This window comes from Anarhichas minor, unplaced genomic scaffold, assembly GCF_050575085.1.
Source record: "Anarhichas minor isolate MPS153535 unplaced genomic scaffold, ASM5057508v1 ptg000029l, whole genome shotgun sequence".
Classification (NCBI taxonomy): Eukaryota; Metazoa; Chordata; class Actinopteri; order Perciformes; family Anarhichadidae; genus Anarhichas; species Anarhichas minor.
This window is the reverse complement of record NW_027466475.1, coordinates 2621123-2635916: the sequence shown is the minus strand read 5'-3', so window position 1 is coordinate 2635916 and position 14794 is coordinate 2621123. Positions and strand designations below refer to the sequence as shown.

The 14794-nt window shown below is 41.6% G+C and overlaps 1 protein-coding gene across 4 annotated transcripts in view; it reads left to right on the top strand.

The window, feature by feature from the left end:
* The first annotated feature begins 4826 nt into the window (after positions 1–4826).
* Positions 4827–14794, top strand: part of peli1b (pellino E3 ubiquitin protein ligase 1b) — a 35390-nt gene continuing 25422 nt past the window's right edge. The window contains exons 1-2 of one of the 4 annotated variants that reach the window (XM_076104124.1): positions 4834–4922; positions 5109–5237. The gene's annotated coding sequence lies outside the window, so the exon portion shown is untranslated. Of the gene's footprint in view, positions 5242–13661; positions 13698–14794 lie in introns of those variants that run through there. The other 3 variants (XM_076104121.1, XM_076104123.1, XM_076104125.1) reach the window with 3 other exon arrangements.

Below are 14794 nucleotides of genomic sequence, written 5' to 3'. Positions count from 1 at the left end.
GTTTTCTTGGGTAATGAGTCTGTGCATGTTTCCTGTGTTGTGTGTTCCCATACTGAACACACAGGGAGGCCCATTTGAACTGATTTGCATTGTAAGGGAATTTGTTTGTGTGCATATTTGTGTTTGTAGTTGTATTCGAACGGCAGAATTAGCAACAAAATATTTAATCAGAAGCAAAATATTGTCATTAATTTGTCATTGTAAGATACGACGAGGACACGTTGATTCATTAAGTAAATTGTTTTGTATTTTTGTTTTCATAAACTAATCTCATGAGAAGACCAAAACCAACGTGTTAGTCCGCCCTCTAAATACTTTCCAACTCTTTCTGTTGCTCTCAGCACGTTGTTTTCCACTGAAGACGTTAATCTGTAGTCTTCACCTGTAACTACACAATATTACCACAACAGATGTGTGTGAATCCTTCTATCTGTGCAGAGTTGTGCACGAGAGTGCAATTACTGTTGCGGAAAATCCCCAGACAATTTTTCTTTTGTGTGTGTTAACCGTTGATCATCTTCTGCACACAGAGTCTCACGTTTCCAATAAGGCCGTGGTTCACCTCGTAATGCAACCGCTGGAAAATAGATAACGGCCTCACTGACAGGCTGCTATTACAAAAAGCTCTTTTTAGATCAGCCCCTGTTTGTCTATCCGCGGCCAATTACAGTGTTTGGTGAGCTCAGTGACGACACTACACCTAATTACAGTCAGTGACTCTGTAATTACATGAAATGACACCCAGAGTCTCGTAGGACTATGTGTGTTTCTGTCACAATATATGTAACAAAAATACTCCATTATATTGTAATATTTTGAATCAAAAGGCGAGATAATTGATTAAACATCATGGTATGTAAATGATGAAACAGATCCAGATGTTTCTCAAACTTTAATTAACGGGGAATTCCTGTAAAAGTTAGAGTTGAACCCAATTTACAGCTGTCTACATCTGGTTAACATTTACCCGGAATCATTTTGCAACACGTCATAAGATTTTATATTTACAACAATCTTTCCTTCATTTATTGTTCTGGAAAACTTGAGATTAATCATGGCTTCAAATGAACTGCTGCCTCAGCGAACAAAAGGGCACAAAGCAGGAAGAGACGAGCTGTGTATGTGGCAGTAAAGGTTATGATATGCAGGATTACGGGGTCTGATTTCAGCACCTCAACTGGGACGTGATCCACAAACCAGAACCAAATGAATGATTTACATTTACTGAGATGGATGACGTCAAACTTTAATGATGTTTTGTGCACTTAGCAGACATTAGAGGCTGCAAATGACATCTCTACTAGTTGCAAACACCAGCTTTAAGAATAAAAAGAAGAAGGGAAGGTATACCTGTGTGTCGTCTGCGTACCAGTGAAAAGAAACGTTGTGACGTTGGTTGATTTGACCTCGTGGGAGCATCAATATGGAAAATAAAAGTGGACCTAAAATTGAACCTTGCGATACACCACAGGTAATACGTTCTATCTGGAAGGTAAGAATAAAACCAAGTTCAGCTTCCTTAATGCCAACCCAGGTTTTAAGACGGTTCATTTAAACAACGTGGTCTACTGTGACAAAAACTGCATTTAGGTCTGAAAGAATTAAAATGGAGCTCATGACCTCAATCATTTTTACGTTATCAACTAATCGTACGATATTTGAACATGACCTCAATCATTTTTACGTTATCGACTTAATGTACGATAAATTTAACATGACCTCAATCATTTTTCTGTTAACGACTTATCGTACGATATATAAACATGACTTTCATCATGTTATGAGCTAATGTTAGCATTTGCTAACATTGTTTCTCTGCTTTTCTAAACAACTAGAAATGTATTCGTTTGCAAAAAGAGCAAACTCACTACTTTAATGTCAGATTCAACATGCTTATAATGCATTTTTCATCCCGCTGAAGAACAGACTTTTGTAAATATAATTCGCGATCGTCTAATTTTGCAAAAGCACCGTTTATCTCAGCTGCTGCAACCAACAGCTGGGATGGAAAAACACATTTTGCCAGTTGGCCTACTCTTGTCTTGGCATGCTTTTTTTTTTTTCTCACAACCAGTTTATAACCAACATGTATTGCAGGGTTACCAAATTTTGTGTGTCCTGTTTAGTTTACTACAAAACAACATCTGCAGTACATTACAGCACGGTGCACACTGCAACGTACGTACAGATCACGTTTAACACAGAAACTCTCTCACTCACACACAGAAATGTTCCTGTACGGTTATGATTCTTGGTATTTCAGGAGGGGAAATGAAGTAATGCGGAGCAGCGCCACAGTGCATCCATTCACAATATGAGCACTTGGCTTTTAGTTCAGTTAATCAAGTCCAGAATGTAGAGCACATGAGCTCCGTCTGGTCCAGTCAGCCTTTGTGCTGCTTTGTGATACGCTAAACATTCTGTAAACAGTTACTGTCACCATGGCAGCGTGACAACAGCGCTGGGCCCGGCCCCTCAAACACGGGACGGTCGTGTTATTTAATATTTGACTCTGCATGAGCAGCATGTTTCTATCACATAATCCCATCACACCAGAGAAGACTTCTCCCCCGACTCCCTTGTGCAGGCTGAACGCAGACCTGCTGTTGCTATGTTTTGGTTCTTATCGCACAACAACAACAACAACAACAACAACAAAGAATGAAAGGCTGAGAACAGTCTGCCCTCAGCGCCGTCCTATACGTACACTTTCTCCACCTTCGGCGTCTCACCGGGGACGAGAGCAGATGCTTTTGCTGAGATTTTAGGCAGCTTAAATCATATTTAAGGAAATATAAAAACATTATTTTTCATAATGCATCTTCACTCATATCTCACGTATTATTTATTAACAATTTATTGTTAGAGCTAGATTTTCTATTAGGCACATTAACATTTTATGATAACTGAAATAAAGGAAATAAAACGCATTACAAACAGTTTTTGCAGGCATATCTAATATAAAATGTACATTTATTTTACTGTAAAAAGCAGCGTGGGAAGAAACTGAGAAGAACTTTGACGTCAAAAACACATAAAAAACGTGAAATTGAGCTTCTGTAAAATTGTTTTATGTTTTTCGTATGTGTTTCAAATTAATTTAAAATAATTTATGCCGATTTCAAATTCTTACTTGCCATCTCCAATTTTCTTATCATATATTTGACTATTTCCTGCTATTTTCTATAATTTTGTGGCACGTTATTTATTCCTTTAGGTACGAGAAGTACTGTAAATGTGGAATTATTTTCATTGCAAGTTTAAAAACCAACAACCTGGCACTCGAGCAAGGATTCGTACAGTGTGAATACTGCAAATTCCAACGTGTACCTGGCTGTTATAATCAGTGTGTGTGTGTGTGTGTGTGTGTCTACATTTTTCATCACTTCCTGACGCCTCACACAGACGTGCAGCCCATTGGCTGTTGGAAAGAGAAGCACTTGTCAAAACATCCATCAGCAGTGAAGTGAACAGGCTCAAAGGAAGGTGTGTCTGCCGCCTCCAGCCCAGGAGAGGTGTTGGTGTTGTAACTGTGGCAACGTAAACAGGCGGGTTCAAAGAGATTACAGTGTGTGCAGAGATTATATAAAGTGTGTGTGTGTGTGTGTGTGTGTACAGGCTCACGTGGTGTCTTATGTCTCTTAAGTCTTAAAGTCTTCCTGCGTTGGGAAACGCTTCATCTTGCTCAGTCCTGGCGTTGGGCTCAGTATTTTATTAGCAAACGTTAAGTGTTAAAGTGTTTTACAGCCTCTCAGCAGAGTGAAAATAAGTCCGTCTCTGTGCGCACGATGTGTGAGACTGAGGTTCTATTTCATCTCTTCTTGGCCTCACCTGCTCCTCCACTCGTTCTCACATCCAAGGAGTTGTCTCTCACTCAAATCCATTTTATTTATGTTATTATAAATCAACCCATGATCGTAAAGCAATATTCTGCATAAGGGACAAACTTAAGTTTGACACTTTTGAACGTTTGAAGCTTTTATGTAACGTTTTGACAGACTTTATTATTTTCTATGCATTTACTCTACTGGAGATATTCTACTTTCCATTCCATGATATTTATCTGACAGCTGCAGTTACTGGTTATTTTTGCAAATTATGACATTAGACTATACCCAGAATGCACATATATACATATACTGTATATATTATATTATATTATATTATAAAAAAATCTAAATGTGTCTTCTAGAACAAACTTAATAATCATTTCTAGAAAATATGAGCACCTGCACGCTGAATAATCACAGCAGGAAGACGACATGCAGCTTTCTGGAGATGAAGCTAAAGATGGAGCAACACAAGCAGGAACAACTCTAGCCCTGTTTCGTTCCGGTCGGGTCCACCCAGGCTGAACATGTGAGCACTCACGGTATGTCAGGTGTGTGAAAGAGAGCATGAAAGGTCGTCAGAGTCACGCGTGAGTCTCTGGATTCACATCAGAGTTCAAATGTGGAGGCGATGAAGCAGAAGAGCTTCAAGATGATCATTGAATTCATCCAGAAGAAGACCAGAACAAAGTGTTTACTCCAGTTCTGAGCATATATGTGTATGTATGTGTGTGTATGTATATTGTATATATACATACACACACATATATATATATATATATATATATATATATATATATATATATATATATATATTATCTGTTACTTTTCCATAAGCAAACGATGTGAATACCTGTGTACCTGTATTTGAGTCATGTGGCCAGCAGCGATAAAAACAAACAAAAATAGAACTACATGTCCCAGAGTCCTTTGCGATGACGCTGTCTCCACCTCCAGCGTATTCTCGCAGCCCAGAGAACGTGGTGAACGGCTGAGCTCCGTGTTTACGTTCAGATGCTCACAACAAAGGAGGTCCACACCGCGGACTGTCTGTCACTGGCACTAAAACGTGGATGTATTCTGGTCTTTACGGTGAACGTTTACTCCTCACAGCTGCAGGAGAAATAGCACGAGTCCGCATCGGCTTACATTGGTTTTAACGGGGTTTACTTTTCATTTTTTCATAATTTTTTTGGTTGGTAAACCAGCCAAAAGAGGATAAATTAATCCATAATTCATCCTGTTTTTTTGTTGTTTTTTTTAAACCGGGTTGTGCAGCGTTAGCCAGCCTGCTAGCCTGACAGCAAGTTGGGAGGAAAGCCAGGCAGCAAGCAGCAGCTGCTGCTGGAGAGGAAGCTAGCAAGCACCGAAGACGACAACAAAAGGGACTTCATCATTTATATCGCAGTGAGTACGTGTTCACACCTGACTTCATATTCACACCGACAGTTTAAAACACACCAACAGATAGAGCACTCATGCACAGCTACTCTGTCCCTATTGTCACCTGCTTTGTCCGGACAACGGCTCTGTGACCACGCGCTGCTCGGTTTTATTACCTCAATTTAAATAAATGTCCAATTCATCCAGTAAGGTAAGTCACCACAGGGCTGTTCTTATTTGTGAGTGTCCTGCACACACACACTCATGCACCTGTTTAAGGAAAAGATATAGTGGGCAGTGTGTGTGTGTGTGTGTGTGAGAGATGCAGGTATTAGTTTACTCCCAGTCTGCACAGCTGACCTGTCACAGGGAGGAGGAGGAGGAGGAGGAGGAGGAGGAGGAGGAGCGGTTGAGTGAGAAAGGGAACATTGCCTGATAAGGAATTAAGCAAATGCACTGACTCTTGCCATTACTAGAGCTTGATGGCTGGTTAATGACTTCTCTCTCTCTCTCTCTCTCTCTCTCTCTCTCTCTCTCTCTCTTCCCCTCCCTCGTCTCTTCATTCTTTCTTTCCCTCGTTCACTCTGAGCTGGTCAGCTATGTGATGACTCCCCCCCCCCCTTCTTTAGAAATGTCCCAGCAAAGACAGGCGTGCATTACCTCCCATCTGCTCCACCAGGACGCCCCGGGCCGTATATATATTCCCATTGTCTGCTTGTCAGTGTGATGATTAATCAGGAAACTCTGCTGCCACTGCATTTCACTGCATTTCATTCTTCCTAAAAAGACTGATAAGTTACCAGAAATGAGTACAAAGTGTGGGGGGAGCTCTACATCCAGCTGCATTGCTTCAGTCCAGCAATGCAGCTGGAGACAATTCAAACAACTCAATGTGCGTGTTGCAACTCATCAATTTCCTGCAAAAGGGTCCATATCAGACCTGTAACTAGTATCTGTAAGAGTCAAGTTTGCAACACTGATACTGATAAAAGTGAAGGCTGAAGGGTGTTTTATTATATATGTTTTATGCAGACTATTTCAAGTCTCACAGTCCGATAAATGGTGATAACTTCTAGTGTGAGAAGTGCCTGGGACTCGTGTTTGTCGTTGTTGCGCGTACTCGTTTGTGTCTGCACATTTGCATTGGGTGTGTAGCCTGCAGGCCTGTGTGCGTGTGTGTGTGTGTGTGTGTGTGTGTGTGTGTGTGTGTGAGTTCTCCTACACTGTTTGGAGTCTCAGTTTCAGGGTGGGAACCGGAGCCGACTGTGTCAGACGGGAGAGCAGAGAGAGTGTCTGATGTCTTAATGGAGGCTCAGTATCCTGAGTAACCCGGTCTGTGGGGACACAGGGAGGCCTCCCGGTCTCGGCCTGGTCTGGATGCTCTTATATCATCAATATCGTCAATTCTTTTTAAATGCTTTGTTATTGTATTTAAAGGGTTTGTGTGGCCTTGTAGAAGTTGTGCATGCTCAGCAGGTTTCGTGATCCATTAGGACCATGAAACTAGTTCAAAATACTGTTAACAGAATTACAAAAGAGCTTCCTATCACTCCAATGAATATGGAAACAATTTGATTATAATTGCTTTTATGTACATTTTTAGCTTGGGTGAAAAGGTTGAATCTATGCTGCAGTGGCTGCAAATTGCAATACAGGATTTGGTTTTCAAATATAGCTTTTCATAATTCATCATTTCTTTCTGATCTCCCAAATCCTAGTTGTAAATACACATAACACCCTCACCTCCTCACCCTTTGAACACATATATAGCCCTCCATTCATTATTTGAGATTCGGAATGAATTGCAGGCAACAAATAACTAATTTGTGAGAAAAGAAAATATTGATTTAAGGAAATGTTTCGCCGCTGATGTGGTACCTGCTGCTCTGCAGACTGAGCTAAGTGTGAACTGCACATTTACTGCATATCGACTTAATGGAAATGTATGAAAGCTGTAACAATCATGCCAGCGGTCGGTGGTTAACACCTCTGTGTTGAGTGAGTGTGTTTGAGAATCCAACCCGACAACACGCCAAACGTCTGTAAACCTCCAGTAATGTGAGCCGCGTGTTCGTCGTGAGAGGAGGCTTTTATTTTGGTAGTTATTTGCATGTACGTTGTTGTTTTTTGCGGCCCACGTGTCTGCAGTTTCATCAGCGAGGGCCTCGGCTCAGCGGGGATCCTGCGGGTGTAATCTTCGGCACAGCTGAGCGGAAGTGCCCCCCCCTCCCCCCTTGCTGTGTGTGGAGAGCTTGGTATTGGATTCCCGGTCCGGCTTACTCTCTGCCGGGGCCGGTAAACAGGCTGAAGTTTGTGGAGGGAGATTACGTCTGTCATGGAAAGTGGGTCAGACAGTGGGCACGTTTTTATGGCCCTGTTTCTGAAGGTAGGGTAGGGGGGGAGGAGGAGGAGGAGGAGGAGGAGGAGGAGGGGGAGGAGGGGGAGGGGGGGGGGGGGGGCATTAAACCACCAGCGTTTTTTCCATAGCGTGTGCTCGGTACAATTCTCTCATACTGTCATTATCAAGCTGTTACTCATAGCTTTACTAAAAAGGCATTGCTACTGCATTCAACTAAGGTGATCCAGTACGTATATATATATATATATATATATATATATATATATATATATATATATATATTGATTTATTACCTCAGTAAACATTGTAAACATGAGTTTATGATCTCAATCTCTAGTTTCAAGTCTTCTTCAATACAGCATGATGTTCATTTAGTACATTATGGTCCATTTAGAGTCAAACAGACCATAAAGCAGGGGATGCTTTAGGGCGGGGCTACACGGTGATTGACAGGTCGCTGCCACTACTAGAGACATAGTTTCCGTTTTTGGGAAAAGTGTGTATTTGCTGCTCAAGTTATGCCATTTTTTAACTAGCTGGGAGAACAATTCAGATCTCAGTCAAAGTCACTTCACATGCAGTCACGCTGCCTAAAGTTCACCTTCATGCCGTCTAATTACAGTCATCGTCTTGACATGTGCGAAATATTAAACTCAAACGTTGCACCTGGAAAAGGTGTTCAGTGTGTTGCAGTGCCGTCACGATACTGGTGTTTCTATCTTAGATGCAATACCTTGAAAAATATTGATATTCAATACCGCACCGCACATTGAGGGCACAACATTTTAGATTTTTGTTAAAAGAGAGAGCAGGAAGCGCAGCCTGCACCAGAGCATCGATACTGCAGAACTTGAGTATTGAAACTTTAAATATTCAGGATCGATACTGCGACACAAGCGTGTCTGTTAGCTAAAAAGCGGCTAGTAAGGTCAGCTCATCTGTATAGCGAAGCAAAAGCTTAAAAACCTCCAAATAGCATATACTCTTTGGTAGCATTGTGGCACCTCCGTAGAGTCCCATTTAATACATGTTAAATAGACAGGAACTTAAAAGGGATGCAACAAATAACTGCAGCATCATAATAACGTCGTAACGAACGCTGCGAGAAGAACAAACGCCGCTGTCCTCCCGTTGTGTCCTGGTAATAAGAAAGCTCTTCCTGTAGGTCACTAAACATCCACATCATCTTGTGAAGTATGTGAACTCAGGTTTATTGCCGACTCTGTGAATTATTTAAATCTCCTCCGAGTCATGATATGTGATGTAAGGAACGCATGTAGGCAGAGAGAACAAAGCACACGGGCGGAGAAAGTACACCTGCACGCCTCATCGCTCCATCTGTCTTCATCTTCGCTCTTCTGCGGAGACCATTCATTATTTATTTAAGGATCTATTTCAGTCGTATGTTCATGCACCAGGGGTGAGCGTGGTCGCCCATTTTTGTTCCATAAAAATGAAGAAATACGTTTCTAATACTCTGCTGCTGCCAACATGAGTCAGAGCCGTCCGTACCTGGAACACAGCGAGGCCTTTAGAAACAAGCTGTCGGGGAGTTCACCGCCCTGTTTTATTACTTTAACGGTAAACCGGCTGAATTCATGAATAGAAACACTTTTGGTGGAGTTCTGGGAGGGAAAAAATGAATGTCAAGGATGTGCCGACACAAGAAGAGCTGAAACATGCGGCTAGCGTTGCTTCTTTCTGCTGTAAACGTTGTGAGATCAAACCAACAGTCAGTCATTCAACCTTAAACGTGCTTCTAAACCTCTGAAGACAGAGGAACTGAATCTGCAACTTATAGTCAATTGTTTTTTCTTGCTTTACCTTCGTGATGACTCGCTGCTCCTCTCTGCTCATTATAAACTGAATATCTTTAGGTTTTGGACAACACGAGACATTAGACTTAACCGTTGAAATGTTTTCACAGTTTACTGATATATTATGGACTCGATGAATTGCTCAATTGAGAAATTAATGGATGATGAAAATAATCGTTAGTTGCACCTTTTTTCTAACTAATATTAGATGCAAATATTCGTCTTTTTTAGTGTTTTGTCTTTTGGTTTCCTTCTTGTGACGTTTCTTAAAGTGTCTGGAAGATTTTCATTATTAAATAAATGTCTGTTTACATAACTAACAATCTATCTGAAGGAGGAAACAATGGTTGAGCCTGTGGCCTGCTGATGAAAGTATTGCAATATCTATATGTTTGTAGTGTTACGGTACTGGTCTGTGTCTGTGGTGACATTCCTGTAATTCTTCATATCTTCACTGAAACAACTCTGAAACAAACTCTGCACTCAATTCTGAAGACTTGAATCTCATGTGTAAACATAAAAGCACAATACCATCGTTTCTAAATCCAACAGGAATCAGAATGTATTTTCTATGCACGCTATATTAATCAGTCTGCCCTGAATATGATTGTGATTGGTGATTTCTTTGCTTGTTTTTAAATGTCCTATCATGTTGTTAAATAAAGTATATTGTCGACCATGGAGGGCCTGCTTTGCCTTTGTATTGCATCGTTTGCAGTGTGACTATTACACATTCATGTACATTTTGATGCAGACGTTGGATGGGTATATTGTTCAGCCTTATCTCCAAAACAAACAATAAATAACGAGACAAATAGACCCAAAATGTCCCGTACTTACCACCCAGCTAGACTCATAGTAGAGCAGTACAGTGATGTGTTGTGTACCAGAGTGGCTGGTGGAGCAACGAAACGTCCCAGATGTGGTGGTAGATGCTGTTGAGATGCTGATGGCTGTAGTTTTTACCTCTCTGTTCAACACCTCTGCCCACACTCACCGTAGTTTCCCTCCATATCAGCAGAATACGTCACTCTTCAAGCAGGAACTGAAAGCCCCGTTGAGGTTATACATGAAATGGAAAAGTAAGAAAGTGTTGTGAGTGTGATTCCGTCTCTGTGGTTTCCTTGTGCTGTGTAGTTTATAGAGGCGACTGCACTGATGTAACTCGCCTCCTCTTTTCATACGACACACAGACCTGTAATTATTAACTCCCCTCCCATCATGCACGGCTGCCATTTCCTGTCTCACTCTCTAACCTTCCTGTCAAACTAGCCTGTGAGTACATCCTCACACACACACACACACACACGGTTGAGTGTGTGACCTGTTGAGGCTTCCCAGAGGAGCGCTGCTGTTTTCTGCGAATGCAGTAAAAAAAAGACAGGCCAGTAGTTGCTGAGAATCCATTACGTAATTAAAGTCTGAGGGTCGTTGTGGTCGACACGGCAGCAACAACAAGACAGGCGCTGAGGTGTGAAACACGAGCACATTTGGTAATTGATTACGTAACATGTGAAACGGAGACATTTATTTCCAGAAATCTGTTTTAAACGTCAGAGAGTCTGAGGTGAAAGCATCGCCAAAACCCAAACTTACCCCACTGAAGCTTCTTCCCAGTACGGACGTTTTGAAGTCTCGAGTTCGGTGTTTTGGCCGTCGCCTTCTTGGGTTTTTTGCAATCAATGAACAGGAAGTGACCATATCTGGACTGAGGAGGAGTGATGTAGAGACGCCCTATACGTCTCTGGTAGAGACCTGTCAATCACCGTGTAGCCCCGCCCTAAAGCATCCCCTGCTTTATGGTCTGTTTGACTCTAAATGGACCATAATGTACTAAATGAACATCATGCTGTATTGAAGAAGACTTGAAACTAGAGATTGAGACCATAAACTCATGTTTACAATGTTTACTGAGGTAATAAATCAAGTGAGAAGTAGATTAATTTTCTCATAGACTTCTATACAACCAGAGGAGTCGCCCCCTGGTGGACACTAGAGAGAATGCAGGTTTAAGACACTTCAGCTTTGGTTTAATTTTTTCCGTCCCTCCATAGAAGTCTATTGAGCAGCGCTGATGTGGCTGTATATATATATATATATATACAGTATATACTGTATATATATATACAGTATATACTGTATGGTGGCTATGCAGTGACGTATGTTGACCTCAATAACAGCTCTCAGTACTGAGGTTTCGTTGAGCTCTTTTGTCAAGTTTTTTAAATCATACAGCGCTACGAACGTGTTTGCAAATTCCCTAAATATGTATCCAAGTGAATAACAGTAATTTAAAATGAGGAGTGTAATTTTCCTCACTGCACTGAATGCATATGAATCATAGCTCACACACTCAAGACTCTGCATGGGTTTGTGTCTTGTTGCACGTCCACCAACAGCGCTGTCTGTTGTGTGTCTGTTGTCTGTGTGTGTGTGTGTGTGTCTGTTGTCTGTTGTCTGTGTGTGTGTGTGTGTTCTTCCCACTGAATCATTGATGAGGCTGTAATTTGAACGGCGTCCCTCCTATTTCTTCTCCTGCCTTCTGTCATCGCTGAGCCTCCTCTAGAGCCGCTTACCGGTAAAACCAGTCGGCTGCTCTGCCCTGGAAACGAAGAGAAACAACAACAACCGTTTGTTATGAAGTTAACAACACGGAAACAAACAGGCGGAGTAACTTCTCCAGTAATATTTGAGTGCTCGTGAATGATCAAACTGTAGTGAAAGAACTGGCACTACACCATGTCATGATGTCCTCACATCTGTTGTGACGCGGTCCTCTGGAGATCAGTACGCTGCTCTAATCCAGTCATTTGAACTAAATTGAACCGATAAAACTATGACGTACTCATGTTACATCTTACTCATGCTGTCAAATAAAACGTTGGTTAATAATTTAAGTAATTTATTAAGTGATGATACCAATAAGTCACTGGTTGTGGTTTTTTAAACGTGAGTTTTTGCTGGTTTCTGCAGTCTTACGTGACAATAATTTGGATTTTGGACTTGTTGTCAATAACCAAACAGTTTGAATAACTTTTCACTATTTTCTGATGCTCACGGACCAAATAATCAATCAACTAACTGCAAAAATATATAAAACTGGATTTCCCTCTTGTATTAATGTCCCACTGGTTCATACTGGTTCAACACGGATTTCACTGTGGTGGAAACCGAAAATGAATTTGCTGAGGGGCAGGGAACGTTTCACCTCCACTACCTTCTTCTGTTTATCTTGAAAGACTTTATAAATGTCACTATTTGTGCGGACTTTATTCAGCGTGTTCTGCACGATTACTTTGTTTACAACTGCCTGAAAAATGTGCACCAGAGTTCTATCAAAACAGACTCTTGCTCTTCAGATTAGATTGTTTTGTCAAATTCCTTCCTTCCACTCATCACACAAAATGGTGTTTTTGGTTTGTGCCTCTTTATTGAGAAGGTTGAGGCTCATTCTAATTAATTTAAGGTATAAGGCAGCCAAAGTTAGATTTTGGGAAGAATTAAACAGGAACCCCCACCACTGTTTTTAATCCTCTTCTTGAGCTGCTGTTGTTAGACGGTAAAGCAAACAGTGGAAAGAAGGAGTCGTTGGGATGACACGTTTGTTGTGAGTCAGATTCGTGTATTCTAGTCCACCGAGCTCCAAACGGGCCGACCCCGGACACGAGTCCATCACTGAGGACTCTGTTGTGGTGGGACCGGATTCTTCGGAGATGCCAGTCTCTGAGACTCCAGAGCAACCAGCAGCTTGTTTTGATGAGTTCATTTAATTCTCAGCAGGAATTTGGCGCCGAAGAGTCCGACTCCAGTCTGGATTGTTAGGAGTGGATGACGGTGGTGTGAATGGCTGTAAGAAATGAGGGGGTCGGTGTGTTGACGTGTGATGTTAACCCTCTGAACCCCAAAACCCTCCGGTGGGATTGAAAAGCATGTTTTTCACCAAATTTCACAATCACCAAAACTACAACGTTTATCCGAGCCAGAAGCTGTAAAAACCATCATTATCGTAAGATTTTCCTCTTTCCGACGGTCATTGAACACACCTTGTGTTACCAACGGGTCTGTCAGAAAACAATATTTCATCAAAAACATTTTATTCCACGTCTCTTTTAAAATTCAAAATTGAATCTGAATTAAACAGTTTGCTTGAACCAGATTCTATAAAAAAACAATAAATTCTGAGCTCTTCAGCGCAACCAGGAAGCCATGATTGATTCATCTGAGACCAACAGTCATGTGACAACAATTGTGGGAAACCTGGACTGAACTGCAGGCTGTTAACACAGAGCAGAGAGGAGAGGAGAGGCTGTAAGTAGTAAATAGTTTAATATATAAAACATGTAGAGCCTCCTTTGTTTTGTAACACTTTGAGAAATGTTGGATTTATAGATTCCAGTGTTTGACATTTTTTGTAAAATACTTTATCAAAGAAATTCAACTTTTTCCTTGTTTATGACTGATGTCATTCTAACTGTTATTCTGCACTAAAGACATGTTCTAGTTCTCTCTACTTCTAGCCGTGATGGTTCTGTTTCCACAGAGGATCAGGACTTTTATACTACAGTGAAAAACAAGACCTCAGAGATGACAGGAGCAGAAAAACGTCCGCTAAACTGCTCCGGGTTCAGAGGGTTAATTGGTCGGAGGGTTCGGGCCGTACAGGACGTGTCCTCACGTGTCGGCGGCCTTTTTGATGCCTCCTTCATTACGCTCACATCTGCTTTCAACAGCGCGGCTCTGAGCTTTACATTCCTCACCTCGTGTCTAATGTTCAAGTCCTCTTCCTGACCCGGCTCCACATATTTCATGCCTTGCTGTTTATAGCCGATGGGTGTGAGGACTGTTGTGGCAACGCTTCCTCGGGTCAAGTGTTGGGCCTCCAGCCCAAGTGGATTATTCTAATCCAACCTTGTTACCGACTACTCCACCGTCGTAGTCACACAGCTATGGAAGACCCTCTTTAGAAGTAGCTTAGCGTGGCTTAATATTGGCCCTCTCCTCTGTCTGCGTAGCCTCGGCGTGTTGGGGAAGTGGTCGGCTTATCTGGTGGAAGCTAATGGTTCCTCCAGAGAGCCCAGACACCACGGAGTGAGCATGTCTGGTGATAGGTTTCTGAGAAAAAGTGGTGATAAAAGAGGAGACAGATGGGCTGGAGCTAATTCATATTTAATGCTCCATGTTAGAGTGAGCAGGTTGTTCATCACACAGTTCAAACGTCTGCTGTTTATTCACACCTGGCCGACTCTTTCTATTACGTTACACTGCTGCTCAACTTTCTCTATTCAGACAAACAAAACGGATATAATTCACTCATTTTACTGTAAAATATTGAAAAATGATCCATCTCCTTCTGATATTTATTTGGTTAAAAAAAGGCGATTAACCGATTACAGTATTTGCTGATT